Source organism: Herpailurus yagouaroundi, unplaced genomic scaffold, assembly GCF_014898765.1.
Source record: "Herpailurus yagouaroundi ecotype Mexico unplaced genomic scaffold, PumYag 163, whole genome shotgun sequence".
NCBI classification, from domain to species: Eukaryota; Metazoa; Chordata; class Mammalia; order Carnivora; family Felidae; genus Herpailurus; species Herpailurus yagouaroundi.
In genome coordinates this window covers 14,910,805-14,927,234 of record NW_024412404.1, presented here as the reverse complement: position 1 = coordinate 14,927,234, position 16,430 = coordinate 14,910,805, and the positions used below count along the sequence as shown (strand labels likewise).

The following is a 16,430-nucleotide window of genomic DNA, read 5'->3' as shown; positions in this document are numbered from 1 at the left end:
TAGCTCTGTTCACTAAGAGGATCTAGAAGCAATGGCATTCTGATAACAATGAACCGATTTAGATCTTTTTTTTTCTAGATAACATTATCTGCTAAAAGGAACCAGGTCTCCTTGCCACAATATGACTCTAGGACTAGAGCAAGGAAAATATAAGATGTATGTATTTGGAACATTTTATGACACCAGAAGGTTAAAAAAAAAAATGCTTGAAAAATTATGGGGGCATGTGTATAATACACAGTAACCAGCTTGAGTTGGCTTCCTCTGGTAAGTCTGGGACAAATTGAGTATCAAAATAGGGGCGCCTGGGTGGCGCAGTCGGTTAAGCGTCCGACTTCAGCCAGGTCACGATCTCGCGGTCCGTGAGTTCGAGCCCCGCGTCGGGCTCTGGGCTGATGGCTCAGAGCCTGGAGCCTGTTTCCAATTCTGTGTCTCCCTCTCTCTCTGCCCCTCCCCCGTTCATGCTCTGTCTCTCTCTGTCCCAAAAATAAATAAACGTTGAAAAAAATTTAATAAAAAAAAAAAAAAAAACAACAAATTGAGTATCAAAATAAATAACAATAATAACAGATTGTAACCCTGTGAGTAAAAGACAAATCCTAAATTCATACTGACATTAATTAATTAATTAATTAATTGGAGAGAAAGGAAAGCTCTATCCTACCTAATCTAGAATGAATGACAAAATTAGAAAATTCCCATTTCATAATCATCAGAATAATAATTTATTCAGGCTAGAATCATTAACTGATGGTAAACTGGTGAAAATTTGCTAAGAAACAAGATAGTCAAATGATCTCAAAGAGTCTTGCTACAAAACAATAATTTATTATGTTACAATAGAGAACTTGGCAGACACAATCTTAACTAAGTAATAAAAGTTGACATCATCATTAATGGAACAAATTGACATCAAGTGCCTCCTCATATGATTCCTGGAGACTAGCACAGCATCGCTTCTGTAAAATTCCTGCCAAAATGCATAAATTATAAAGAAACATCAGACAACTCCCCATAATTGAGAAACATTCTCAAAACCAATTGGTTTGGGCTCTCCAAAACTATCAAGATCATGAAAGATCATTAAACTTTGAGAAACTGTTCCAGACTGAAGAAGACTAAAGAGACACAACTAAATGCAATATATGATTGTAAACCGAATCCTGAAACTAAAAGGGACATTATTGAGACCATAAGATTTGAGTAGGGTATATAGATTGGATGATATTATTGGATCAACATTAATTTCCTGATTTTGATTGTTATACTGAATCCTTGCACTCAAGAAATACAAATTAGAATATTAAAGGTAATGGGGCATTGTGTCTACCACTTACTCTCAAATAATTGAGAAATAAGTAGAGGATCAAGATGGAAGGTATACGGAAGCTCTGTGTACTACTTTGCAACTTTTTTTGTAGATTTGAAATTATTGCCAACTAAAGTTTTAAAAATTAAAAACAAAGGGCACCTGGGTGGCTCAGTTGGTTAAGCGTCCGGCTCTTGATTTCAGCTCAGGTCATGACCTGAAGGTTCATGAGTTCAAGCCCCACATCAGGCTCTGTGGTGATGGTGCAGAGTCTGCTTGGGATTCTCTCTCTCTCTCTCTCTCTCTCTCTGCCCCTCCCTGCTCTCTCTCTCTCTCTCAAAATAAATAGATAAGCTTTAAAAAATTAAAAATGAAAAACAATAGGGACACCTGGGTGACTCAGTTGGTTAAGCACCCAACTCTTGATTTCGGCTCAGGTCGTGACCTCAAGGTTCGTGAGTTCAGGCCCTACATCAGGCTCCGTGGTGACAGTGCAGAGCCTGCTTGGGATTCTCTCTCTCTCTCTGCCCCCCCTCCACTTGCATGCATGCTTCAAAAGAAAGAAAGAAAGAAAGAAAGAAAGAAAGAAAGAAAGAAAGAAAGAAAGAAAGAAAAACAGACAATGGCATTTTCTTCCCCCAAATAACTCTAAGAATAGCAAAGCCCATCAACACCTGTGGGATTAAAAGATTGGAGGAATAGAAAACAAAAATGTTTCATTTCAATTATTTATGGCTGCATAATAAAACCACTCCAAAATTCAGTGGCTTTACTGTATTATCTGTCATGATTCTGTGGATTGATTGGCCTCAGTTGGGAGTTCTGCTCCCTGTGATGGCAGATGAAGCTGCAGTCATTTGGGTGTCCCCTAGGCTGAACATCCAAGACGGCACGCTCACATGTTTGGAACTTTGCTGAGGTTGGTTAGAAGAGGGAGAGGGCTGAAATAGGCCACTGAGATGGCTGGGGCCTCTTTGCCCATGCAGTCTCAGGGTCTCTCCCTTTCTACCTGGTCTCTAAGTCACTTCTCCATATGATCTCTGTGGGATGACCTGATCAGAGGCTGGTGAAAGAATTCCCCCAACGCAGAACAAAGGAGAGAGAAGTTTATTGACTATACCACAAGGGAGCAATGGGCAGGACAGCAAAGGAGAGACTGCCTGCCAGGAGGCAGCAGGTGAGGGGTGGGAAAGCTGTATTTAAGGGGGAAGGTGAGAAGGTATGGGAATTTTCCTTTTTTGGTACCTATGTCCAGGTATAAGTAACTCATTGGTCAGCTAGGCCTTATGGATATTTTGAGGTGGGTGGCCTAATGGGCCTGTTTGTATTCAGTAGGGAGTCTCTGTGGGCCCTTCTACCATACTCAGGTTTCCATTGTTCAAGTTAGTTGACTAAAAGTGGCAAGCACCCTTAAAATACATGCTTTTATATGGACATGAGTATTCATTTCTCTTGGGTTGATATCTGGTCCATGAATATTTAAATATATTTTATAATATATTAATTCTACATATTTATTAATTTTGTATAATTAATTATATTTAATTACATTTCTACATTTAATTAATTTTATGTATTCTATAATATATCTGATTCATTGATATTTTTATGAGAAAGCTAAAGGTTATTTTCCAGTTATTAAACTTTATCTTTCTAATCCCCCGTTAACAGCAAATAATAGTTAATTTGGAAGAAGATGATTAGAGAAGTTGATGGAACCTTTACTTTAAGGGTAAAGGAATTTGCAATCCCTGTCAAAATATCACCAGCATTCTTCAGAGAGCTAGAACAAACAATCTTAAAATTTGTATGGAACCCCAAAAGACCCCCAAATAGTCAAAGAAATCTTGAAAAAGAAAACCAAATATGGAAGCATCACAATCCTGGACTTCAAGATGTATTACAAAGCTGTAATCATCTAGACAGTATGGTACTGGCACAAAAACAGACACATAGATCAATGGAACAGAATAGAAAACCCTGAAATGGACCTACAAACATATGGCCAACTAATCTTTGACAAAGCAGGAAAGAATATCCAATGAAATAAAGACAGTCTCTTCAGCAAATGCTGTTGGGAAAACTGGACAGAGACATGCCGAAAAATGAACCTGGACCACTTTCTCACACCATGCACCAAAATAAACTCAAAATGGGGCGCCTGGGTGGCTCAGTCGGTTAAGCGTCTGACTTCAGCTCAGGTCATGATCTCTCGGTCCGTGAGTTCGAGCCCCGCGTCGGGCTCTGTGCTGACAGCTCAGAGCCTGGAGCCTGTTTCAGATTCTGTGTCTCCCTCTCTCTGACCCTCCCCTGTTCATGCTCTGTATCTCCCTGTCTCAAAAATAAATAAAACGTTAAAAAAAATTTATTTTAATAAAAAAAAACTCAAAATGGATGAAAGACCTAAACATAAGACAGGAAGCCATCAAAATCCTCAAGGAGGAAGCAGGCAAAACCTCTTTGACCTCGGCCTCAGTAACTTCTTACTCAACACGTCCCTGGAGGCAAGGGAAACAAAAGCAAAAATGAACTATTGGGACATCAACAAAATAAAAATCTTCTGCAGAGTGAAGGAAACAATCAGCAAAACTAAAAGCCAACTGACAGAATGGGAGAAGATATTTGCAAACAACATATCAGATAAAGGGTTAGTATCCAAAATTTATGAGGAACTTAGCAAACACAACACCCAAAAAACAATCCGGTGAAGAAATGGGCAAAAAACACGAATAGACACTTCTCCAAAGAAGACATCCAGATGGCCAACCAACATATGAAAAAATGCTCAACATCACTCATTACCAGGGAAATACAAATCAAAACCACAATGAGATACCACCTCACACATGTCAGAATGGCTAACATTAACAACTAAGGCAACAACAGATGTTGATGAGGATGCGGAAAAAGAGGAACCCTTTTGCACTGCTGGTGGGAATGCAAACTGGTGCAGCCACTCTGGAAAACAGTATGGAGGTTCCTCAAAAAACTAAAAATAGAACTACCTTACGACCCAGCAATTGCACTACTAGGTATTTATACAAGGGATACAGGTGTGCTGTTTCCAAGGGACACATGCACCCCCATGTTTATAGCAGCACTATCCACAATAGCCAAAGTATGGAAAGAGCCCAAATGTCCATCACTGGATGAATGGATAAAGAAGATGTGGTGTGTATATACAATGGAGTATTACTCGGCAATCAAAAAGAATGAAATCTTGCCATTTGCAACTACATGGATGGAACTGGAGGGTATTATACTAAGTGAAATTAATGAGTCAGAGAAAGACAAAAATCATATGACTTCATTCATATGAGGACTTTAAGAGACAAAACAGATGAACATAAGGGAAGGGAAGCAAAAATAAGATAAAAACAAGAAGGGGGACAAAACATGAGACTCTTAAACATGGAAAATAAACTGAGGGTTGCTGGAGGGGTTGTGGGAGGGGAGATGGGCTAAATGGGTAAGGGACATTAAGGAATCTACTCCTGAAATCATTGTTGCACTATATGCTAACTAACTTGGATGTAAAATAAATAAATATTAACTTAAATTTAAAAAATAAAATAAATAAAAAACTATTTTAGAAATAAAAAAGGGTAGGGGCGCCTGGGTGGCGCAGTCGGTTAAGCGTCCGACTTCAGCCAGGTCACGATCTCGCGGTCCGTGAGTTCGAGCCCCGCGCCAGGCTCTGGGCTGATGGCTCGGAGACTGGAGCCTGTTTCTGATTCTGTGTCTCCCTCTCTCTCTGCCCCTCCCCTGTTCATGCTCTGTCTCTCTCTGTTCCAAAAATAAATAAACGTTGAAAAAAAAAAATTAAAAAAACAAAAAAAAAACAAAAAAAAAAGTTGAAAGAAAAAAAATTAAAAAAAAAAAGAAATAAAAAAGGGTAAATGAATTTGATTTTTCTGTTTGTTTTTGAGAGAGAGAGAGCGAGCGAGAGAGAGCACTTGTGTGCACCAGTGGGGGAGAGTGGCAGAGGGAAAAAGAAAATCTTCAACAGGCTCCACACTGAGCATGTAACACATTACTCCACAATCCTGGGATCATGACCTGAGCCCAAATCAAGTCAGATGCTCGGGGCACCTGGGTGGCTCAGTCGGTTGGGAGTCCTACTTTAGCTCGGTCATGATCTCTCAGTCTATGAGTTCAAGCCCTGTGTCGGGCTCTGTGCTGACAGCTCAGAGCCTGGAGCCTGTTTCAGATTCTGTATCTCCCTCTCTCTCTGACCCTCCTCCGTTCATGCTCTGTCTCTCTCTGTCTCAAAAATAAATAAACGTTAAGGAAAAAAAAAAAAAGAGTCAGATGCTCAACCAACTGAGCCACCCATTTAAGAGCTTAGATGTTGAAATGTAACTGCATTGTTTAAAATCCTGATTCTACCATTCACAAGATGTATGACCTTAGGCAAGTTACTTAACTTCTGTGAGCTTCAGCTTTTTTATCTGCAAAGTGGAGGAAAACATAATGATAACTATCTTATTAGATGATTGTGATGATTAAATCAGATGCCTCCAAACCTAACGCTAGGCACTTTGTAAATATGTATTAATTGTTAGTAATTATTAATAATAATTTATATACTGATGCATTATTACCTTTAAAAAATTATTTATTTATTTTGAGACACAGAGAGAGAGAGAGAGAGAGAGAGAGAGTGCACCCGTGTGCTTGTGTGTGTGTAGGTGCACGGGTATGTGGGCAAGCAACAGAGGGGCAGAGAGTGGGAGGGAGAATCCCAAGCAGGCTCTGTGCTGTGGCATCAGACACAGGGCTCCAACCCACCAACCAATAAGTCATGACCTGAGCTGAAACCAAGAGTGGGACGCTTAACCAACTGAGCCACCCAGGCAACCCTGCATAGTTACATTTTTATAGTGAAAATGCATTGCTTTTGAAATTTTTTATTTATTTATTTTTAACTTCTTAAAATATTTATTTATTTTTGAGAGAAAGACAGCACGAACAAACAGGGGAGGGGCAGAGAGAGAAGGAGACCCAGAATCCGGAGCAGGATCTAGGCTCTGAGCTGTCAGCGCAAAGCCCAATGTGGGGCTCAAATTCACGAACCGTGAGATCATGACCTGAGCTGAAGTCAGACACTTAACCAACTGAGCCACCCAGGCACCCCATTTTTGAAATTGTAAAAACAATTTTTAAATGTGTGAAGTCAACCTTAATTTTGAGCATTTACTAATACAAATGCATTCTTAAATTATCAAGTCATGCGTTAAACTGCAAAATAGGAATTTTGCCCTGCTTTCTTGGTGTTTCGCAGGAAACGGAGACTGTTCACTTAAGGTCTGAATTGTGCTTTAGTTATTCTTTTCCATTCTATAAATCAAGGAGGGGCACTTTCCCGGGCACAAAAATTCATGAAGTTGTGGTACCTTTTTTACCAAAATTGTTCCTAAAACAACTACTAATGACATTAAATTTCCTAATCTATAAGGAGTTCCTTTTAGTATTCTATTGGTCATTCGGATCTTTGAAGCAAAGCAATTCCAACTAAATTTCATGTTGACCCCTAAGGCTTTTGTTTTAGAGTGAAAGAACTCTGTTAATAATCTAGCATCTTTTCCAAGATCCTGTCTCATCTCCCTTTGGTAGATTGGAGTATTCCATTTTAATTCATTGCCTGTGGAATTAGTAATTATATGATTTCTCTTGTGACTCCAATCTTAAATAATGATATCCCTTTAATAAGCTTTGTTCTATTTATAGGGCTTAAAGAGAAATTTGATTTTTAAGAGAAAACAGCAGCAATACTACAAATAACTGTTAAAATGTATTCTAGAAGCTGTTTTCTGGCCTGTTTTTTATTGCTTTATTTGTGTTTCTGGTCAGAAGAACTGGAATGCAGAATGAGGAGCTTATGAGGTTCTCACCCTGGCTCCTCCCACCCATGCTTGGATTCAAACAAGTGGCCACTCACTAGCATATCCAAATGGATACCAGAGCCATTTTCCAGACCTCAGGAGTCCTATAGCCTTTCACCAGCCAAGCTGTGAGTACCTACAAGGTAACAAGTACTTTTCTCAAGGCTATCTTTCTGTGTGTGTGTGTGTGTGTGTGTGTGTGTGTGTGTGTGTGTGTGTAACAGCTTTATTGAAGTATAGTTTATATACTACACAATTTACCCATTTAAAGTGTAAAACTTATTGGTTTGTTTTGGGTTTTTTGAGTGTGTGTGTGTGTGTGTGTGCATAAGCTGGGGAGGGGCTTGTGAGAGGGAAAGGAACAGAGAGAATCTTAAGCAGACTCCACACCCAGTGCAGAGCCCAACGTGGGGCTTGATCTCATGACCCCGAGATCATGACCTGACCTGAAATCAAGAGTCAATGCTTAACCAACTGAGCCACCCAGAGCCCCTCATTGATTTTTAATATATTCACAGAGTTGTGCAATTATCACCAAAATGAATTTTAGAACATTTTCATCACCCCAAATATAAACCACATGCCCAGTAACAAAACTCCCCTTTCCACATAGTGACAACAAAGCTCACCAAAAAAAAGTATTTAAATTTATCCTACTAAAGCAAAAAGGACAGATTAAAAGGAAATCTCAAACTGTGCATAGTGTTCTAATTTTTAAATTCTATAATTGTGTTTTGTCCTATCTCAAATTGTGCAAAGAATATTTTTAAGGACTCCTATTTTTTAATTTGGGAAATTTATATTTTATAACAAAAAGGATTGAAATTGAGAAGATACAGAATTTTCCAGCATCTAAAATCGTGAAAATTGGGGTGCCTGGGTGGTTCAGTCGGTTAGGCATCTACTTCAGCTCAGGTCATGATCTCGTGGTTCATGAGTTCAAGCCCTGCATTGGGCTCTGTGTTGACAGCTCAGAGCCTGGAGCCTGCTTTGGATTCTCTGTCTTCCTCTCTCTCTACCACTCTGCTTCCCCTGCTCATGCTCTGTCTCTAGGTCTCTCTCAAAAATAAATAAACATTAAAACTGTTAAAATAATTAAAAGAATCACAGAAACAAAACAAACAAACAAACAAACATTCCCCTATTCACCCCAGCCCTAGGCAACTACTAATCTATTTTCTGTCTCCTTGAATTTGCCTATTCTGGAAATTTCACGTAAATGGCAGCATATAATATGTGGCCTTTTGTGTCAGTCTTTTTCATTTATCATAATGTTTTCAAAGTTCATGTTGCAGTGTGTATCAGTACTTCTTTTAATGGCTGAATAATACTCCATTGTATGGATGTGCCACGTTTTCTTTAGCCATTCATTAATTAATGAGCATTTGAGTTGTTTCTACTTCTTAGCTATCATGAATAATGTTGCTATGCACATTCATGTGCAAGTTTTTGTGTAAACATATGTCTTCATTTCTCTTGGGTGGATGCGTAAGAGTGGAATTACTGGTCCATGTGTTTAACCTTTTGAGAAACTGCCAGCTTTACATCAAGGCTCTCTTAAGATCTACTTGGTCTTGGGTTAATTGTTGTTCCATTTGGGTATGTCCTTGGAAGCAGGCCCTTGCTGTTCAGATAAGAAACTTCTGTCAAAGACTTTCACTACATTATGATCTGAACTTAACAATCTAAAAAGTATGTGCTTTTCAACATTTTTGAAAATACGATGATTAGCATTCTTCTCTCTAGGGAAAAAAAAGATCCTGTTTATCAAGTTTCCAGAACTATATAGACTCTTAAGGAGCACTTGACTCTTCTCACCCTAAAAGGCTGAGTAGACTTTAGGGGCACGTGGAGCAAGGCATAGTTGTATAAATTAAGGAGCATTACAAAAGAAAATATGTCTTCATTATTGCAAGGAAATTCTTCATTTCGCTTACAACAACATCCCTTGTTTCAGAAGTCAGAAATTCATATGGGCTAATAAATTTTTTATTTTAGTCACTCACACCTTAGCACAAATTACTTTAATAATCACACTTTCCTCTTAACCCCTGGTTAAGTACGGACTAAGATGTTCTGGTAGTGGAGGAGGTACTTTAAAAAAGGTAGAAAACAAGTAATTTTAGAGCCTAAAAAGGGGAATTGGGACACACTACATGTATTACATTTAGTAGGTTATTTACTGCTCATAAAAATGCCATGAGATAAGTACTATCATTTTCCTTTAAAAATTTTTGACGTTTATTTACTTTTGAGAGAGAGAGAGAGTAAGAGCATGAGTGGGAGAAGGGCAGAGAGAGAGGGAGACACAAAATCCCAAGCAGGCTCCAGACTCCAAGCCATCAGCACAGAGACCGACACAGGGTGCGAACTCAGGAACCAGGAGATCATGACCTGAGCTGAAGTCAGACGGTTAACCGACTGAGCTACCCAGTTGCCCCCATTTTTACTTTAAAAGAAAGGAAAAGGGCTAAAAAAAAAAAAAGTTAAGTAACTTACTGAAAATCACACAAATTATATGTGAGAACTTTAACTCATATCTATCTGATTCCAAAAAAACAGAGCATCCACTCTCTGTCCTGAAGAGAGAACAAATACTTGCAGAACTCTGGGGCTGGGAAGTAGGGAATGTGGAGAGTAGAGGTATGCCGACACCAAACTTTGCCTTCTCTACAAATTTTTTTCACATCCCTGGTTGCCACAATCACCTGCTGGCAGCACCCCCTGACCCCCAATGGTGCAAAAATGCTAATGAGTCCTTAAATGCTTCGTCTTCCTGGCTTAGAGGACCTACTGTATCTGACTAAGTTAGAATGGTAGCAACTGCTGCTGCCTGAGCCACACACTCCAGCAAAACTTCCTTATTTGGAAAAGTCCTTTCCATCCTATCTGGGCAGAAAGAATACAATCTCACATTTAAAAAAAAAAACAAAATGCTTTGACCTACATCAGAAGGGGCACTTGAAAACACTAAAACACAGAGAAATGGCAAAAAGATCAAGTATATTTCTAAATACTTTGCTCAAGTAGAAGGTGGGGGAATGTGGATGGGGTGGGGAATGCTTCATCAGATAGTTAAAAGAAACAGCATTCACAAAACCCTTTTGCTTTAACCCCAGAAGCTCTTCTAGTTAGCAATAAGCTTTGTATCTCAGTTATATGAAATTTAGCACACTTTTTACTGGAATGAAGAAAAAATACATTTTGAAACTGCTGTTGAAGCCAGGAGGGAGCTGAATGGCAGGAGACTATAGTTTCTCAGATGGGGTTTAGCATTGCTTCTCTCCTACGCAGAGGTTATATTTGAAAAGATGGGACTAAGTGGATATTTTCAGGATGGGCCAATGAGGTCGGCCTGAGTGTTAGCTCTTGTTGTTCCTGGAGCAGCTTGGTAGAAAGATGAAAAGAGGAGACTAAAGTCTCAACCCTGCTGCTGGGTGAACTTGGGCAAATTACTTAACCTCTCTGGGTGGACCTCATTTTGCTCTTCTTTGAAGAGAAGTTCGACTAAATGACCTCCAATAACCTTTCCAGAATTGACTTTCTGTTTTGTGATTTCCATGATTGTGGAAAGGGCTTGTCTAGGCTAAAGCGTGCAACAGAAACCATGGGTTTCCAATGACCTCTAGACACGCCCCTCGTTCCCTAACTTCCCTCCTGGTACCTTTAAACCTCAGCCCTTCTGGAGCCCAGGGCCTTGGTATTGCTTCCGGGCTTCCTGGAGGGACCTCCCAGAAGACCCATTAGTATGCAAAGCACAATAAGCTGAATATCATTCCCAGTGCTTATCAAATTTTATCTGTCCTATATTCCATTCTCTCAGAGTCTGCTTTCAACCACCTGGCCCTGCGTGATGATGGATTAAATCAGATAAAATAACCCTCACTGAGATTTCCTAACATGTAACCCTCCTCACAAAATAACTTAAAAATAATCCGAATATACATCCCTCTTCCAAAGTTCCTCATATCTTTTTTTTGGTTTATTTACTTTGAGAGAGAAAGGGGGAGAGAGAGCGTGCACATGCACATGCAAGTGCACAAGCAGGGGAGGGAAGAGAGAGAGAGAGAGAGAGAGAGAGAGAGAGAGAGAGAGAATCCCAAGCAGCCTCTGCGATGTTATTGCAGTGCCCCAAGTGGGCCTGATCCCATGACCATGAGACCATGACCTGAGCCAAAATCAAGAGTCAGACGCTCACCCGACTGAGCCACCCAAGTGCCCAAAAGTTCCTAATATCTACATTATTTATTTATGTGGAAGGAGACAATTGATGGAGGGGTCTTCCTATGCCCCTGAAATTACATTAAGATTGGATTGCCTTCCCTGATCAGTGACACTTGGGGAAGTTGTCCTATCTTGGCAGGAAGATTGTAAACTCAAGATGGAGATTTTGTTTTTCTCTGCATTAATCTGCAGCTAATGCCAGTGAACATTATCCTTGTTTAATTACATTCACTAACCAACTGACACAACTTCCCCTGGGAAGAAGCTTATCCGACTCTGACTCATGCTTTACAGCATGTTGGATTTGAGGAAATGGATAATATACGCCCCGCTGGCTTTGGAATTTTAAACAGAAACCCACATGCCGCCAAGTCTCCAGCTTACTCCCAAATATGGGAGAATGTGTGCCCCAGCCACGGTTGCAGGAGGCATGCTCAGTGTGACAAAAGGCAAAACCCACAGTGTGTGCTGAATGCCAGGCCAGGCGTGGAGAGGCAGAGCAAGTATTCACTTAAAGGAAAAGGAACAACCCCAGAAAAGTGGTGGGAGGATGCCTCCTCTAAGGACTGTGTCCCTTTCCTAGAGTTATTTTGATGATGTCATAGCAGTGAATGTCTTATTAAAAGTAAAGTAGGAGTGCCTAGGTGGCTCAGTCAGTTATGCGTCCAACTCTTGATTTCAGCTCAGGTCATTATCTCACAGTTCGTGAGTTTGAGCCCACGCTGACCTTGAGGAGTCTGCTTGTGATTGTCTCTCTCCTCTCTCTCTCTCTCTCTCTCTCTTTCTCTCTCTCTCTCTTTCTCTCCCCTCCCCTCCTCCCTTCTCGTGCACTCACCTGTGCTGTCGCACTCGCTCCCTCTCTTTCTCTCTCAAAATAAATAAATAAGCACTTAAAAACCAGTAAAATCCTTGCCAGCCTCAGGGACTAAGAGGTGTGATTTCAAAGGGCTAAACTTTAGAGGTTTTTAAAGCAGTACTCACAGACACAGCATGTGAGAACAAGAAATGAAATGATAGGAGCCTTGTGCTGAGCTGGTCAGGTCACTCTGTATCCAGATCATGGCAAGAAACTCTCTAGTAGCCAGTGTGCCCCAGGATTCTCTAGTATCAGAGATGTTTCCAGAGTAGAGCTAACTGGGGCAATTGCTCTTGTGTCTGAGCTTAGGGTGCAGGGAGCAGTAACCCAGGGCAGAAAGGCATAGATCCTCAGCTGGAAGCCAAAAAAGAAAGGCTCATAGTCCAATTCAACCCCTACCCCCCACTCCATGGCTGAGCCACTCCCTCCTTTTGCCCACACCTCCTAAATCTCCACATGTCTTCTCACAAACTCTCTTCCTTTTCAGGACTGTCCTTGTTCTTCTTTAAAAAAAAAAAAAAAATCTTTATTTTTTTAATTTTTAAAATGTATTTGATAAAAAATGTCAAAAAATATGGAAATATAACAATAACAGCTCCCATTTATGGAGTGTTTTCTTTGTGTAAGACACTATACAAAAACACTTAATGTGCATCATTTTATTCAGGTAGGTTTATTATCATCCCCGTTTACAGATAATAAGATTAAAGTTCATACAGGTGAAGTAACTTGCCCAAAGTCACATGGCTGAGATTTGAACCCAAGTGCTTTCTGTCCTAAGGCCATGTGCTTAAATATTGCACAAGCTTCCTTAAAAGTACATGGAAGAGGGAAATATCAACCCTCGTCCACCACTCAAAGGTAACTACTGTGTTATCTTTCCAGACCTCTCTTTACATAAGTGTGTGTGGTGTTTATTTTAATCTGATTTTAGTAGAATAAAATCTGGGTTGATTGGGCTTCCAGGAAGAGGGAGAATGAGTCACCCACTGTAATTTATCCAGATTTCTCTTCCCCTTAAAAAGCTCTAGCTCAAACAACCTGCACTTGGATGAGTCCTGAGCCCTCGGCTGGTTTCCAAGAGGCATGGGTATCTTGCTGGAAGCATCATGCCAAGCACATAGTAGGCACTCAGTTGTTTCTCTCCAGTGGTATTATCAGGAACAGGATTTTCTGTTATTCTTGGCCTCTACTCCAATGTAAGTATTTTAGAGCTGTGAGTTTCAGGGCACCTGGATGGCTCAGTTAGTTAAGCATCTGGCACTTGATTTCAGTTCAGGTCATGATCTTGCAGTTCATGAGATCAAGCCCCACTTTGGGCTCTGCGACGACAGTGCAGATATTGCTTGGGATTCTCTCTCTTCCTCTCTCTATCTCTCTGACTCTCCCCACATCTTAAAAAAAAAAAAGAGCTGTGAATTCCTTCCCTCTCTAGATGGTGCTGGTGCTGGTGCTGGAGCCAGATAAAGAACCAACTGCCCAAGTGAGCCTGGAAATACACACATGTCATCTCTCTGGAGAGCAAAATTGACACCATGACTACTGTTCTGGGACTGCCCTTTAAAACCTTTGCTGAGGGGCACCTGGGTGGCGCAGTCGGTTAAGCGTCTGACTTCAGCCAGGTCACGATCTCGCGGTCCGTGAGTTCGAGCCCCGCATCAGGCTCTGGGCTGATGGCCCAGAGCCTGGAGCCTGTTTCCGATTCTGTGTCTCCCTCTGTCTCTGCCCCTCCCCCGTTCATGCTCTGTCTCTCTCTGTCCCAAAAATAAATAAACGTTTGAAAAAAAAAAATTTAAAAAAAAAACAAAAAAAAAAAACCTTTGCTGAATTTGTACTCCTGGTCTTTCTCATGACTGCTGATGAAGAGAAGAGCTTCAAGGGTAGAGATAGTCACAGGTGAGGTGAAATGTGTGTGTTGGGGGTAGTGAGGAGAACAGAGTGGGATTCAATGGCTCTTCTGGAGTTCATAGGCGCTCCTGTCATCAGTTCTAGCCTGACTTCAGGGGGCTGGAGAATCCCCCACAGCCAATGAAGGGATTGACTTCAAGGGGCGGTGAATTACCCTGCTTGGTCATGAGACCTCAGCTGAGCAAGCAGAACAAACTGAGGCAAGTATGACAGAAGCTAATCAGGGACTCAGGAAACCTGTCTTTCCTTCTTACTTCTCACTAACCAGTACCTCCCCCTGCCACACATACAACCACACATATTCTCTTAAAAAATACACCAAGCCATAAAGTGGTAAATTTTATGTTATACGTATTTTACTGTGATTAAAAAGAATCATATTTAGCCAACCTGTGTTAAATATTCTATTCTCTGTCCTTATTCCTATGTCTATGTATTCCTCAGAACTGTAATCCAAGCACTGTAATCCACATTATTGCATTAGAATCACCTCAATTTGTGATATAATTTGTGAGTTTCCTAAATGAGGGATTACTAATTTTTTCTTTTTCTTTCTGCTTTTTGTGGAAGTATAACATATACACTGAAAAATGCACAAATCATAAATATACAGTTCTATAAATTTTCAAATGGCAAACACCTTCATATAACCAAAACCTAAATGAAGAAACAGAATGTCACTAGCACACCTTCCAGTCACTAGTTTCTCAAGGGTAATTCCTATTCATAAATTAAAAACATACATTAATTTCTCCTGTTTTTGAACTTGACATAAATGGAATTGTAAGTATGTATTCTTTTTTTGTCTGGCTTCTTCCACTTAACATTATATTTATGATATTCATCCTTACTATTGTATAGAGTTATAGACTATTTATTCCCATTGTTATCTAATACTCCTTTATATGAATTCACCATGATTTATTTATCCATTCTATTGTTCGTGGACATTTGAATTGTTTCTGGCTTTTAGCTATTACAAATAGTGTCACTATGAGCATTCTTGTATATATGTTTTAGTGAACATGTTTTTCTAGAAATGCAATTGCTGTCATAGGGTATGCACATGTTCAGCTTGGATAGATATTGTCAGACATTTTTCCAAGGTGGTTGTAACCAATTTACACTCCCACTAGCAATGTGTGAGAGTTCTGTTTGCTCCATATCCTCACCAACACTTGGTGTTGTCTGTCTTCTTTATTTTAGCCATTCTGGTGTGATGTGAACAGATATCCTGTTGTGCTCTTAATTTTGCATTTTCCTGTTGATTAGTGAATGGAGTATTTTTCATATATTTATTAGCCATTTGGATATTCTAGGAATTTTTTAAGGTTTTGCTTTCCTGGTTATTAAGGTAATACATGCTAATTGAAGAAGGTATGTCAAATACAGAAAGGAATCGTGGTTGCTTTGTACACGTCAATTTAGTTAAATTGGAACTACGTTTTTCAGAATTTTTTTTCCCTATCTGATTCCAGGCTAGATTTAGCCACAAGAAAATTTGCATAAAGGGTGCCTGGCTGGCTGAGTCCATTAAGCGACTGACTCTTGGTTTGGGCTCAGGTCATGATCTAGTGGTTTCATGAGTTGGAGCCCCACTGTGCTGACAGTGCAGAGCCTGCTTGAGAGTCTCTATCTCCCTCTTTCTCTGCCCCTCCCCCACTCATGCTGTGTCTCTCTTTTCTCTCTTTCTCTCTCAAAATAAGTAAGTAAACTTAAAAAAAAAAGTAAGTTTGCATAAGACTTCCAGAAGTGAAGCAGCCATGTTTATGTTCAGAAGGTCTGCATAAAGGCAGGCACCACTGCAACTCATACATGTCTCAGATCTGCTGGTTTACCTGTTGGCATGGGAAGGCAACTGGACTCATAGTTCCCACCACATCTTGCCCTTCAACTTGTTCAACTCCTGGTCCAAATGTGTGTTTAGCTCCATGCCAAAGGTCCCAGCTCCTTTTGCAGGTCACTGACATCACTGAGGTTGGAGGTGGTGGAGGCAGTGGGAGACAGATGCAGGTTCCACTTCACCCTTCAGGGTGCTACATTTTTCTTGCAAGTTCCAGTTTGCCCTCACTCTCCCATACTTCATGTCTCTTCATTCTTCCTAGCTGCTACCCTCCTGACTTCAGGCCCGGCGCGACAAACATAAGCAGCAAGTGCACATAAGCTATTTAACCAGCGCCCACAATTACATAACTTCAAATCCCTTATAATAAACCACTGATTCTAGGTCATTCTTAGTAGTTATGCA

At 40.3% G+C, this 16,430-nt stretch overlaps 1 long non-coding RNA gene across 3 annotated transcripts in view; it reads left to right on the top strand.

The window, feature by feature from the left end:
* Positions 1-13,842, top strand: part of LOC121036810 (uncharacterized) — a 75,723-nt gene extending 61,881 nt beyond the window's left edge. For 2 of the 3 annotated variants that reach the window (XR_005793482.1, XR_005793484.1), the window contains 2 exons: positions 7,163-7,322; positions 13,710-13,842. This is a non-coding gene — a long non-coding RNA (uncharacterized LOC121036810). The remainder of the gene's footprint in view (positions 1-7,162; positions 7,323-13,709) is intronic. The other variant, XR_005793483.1, reaches the window with a different exon arrangement.
* Positions 13,843-16,430: the final 2,588 nt, after the last annotated feature.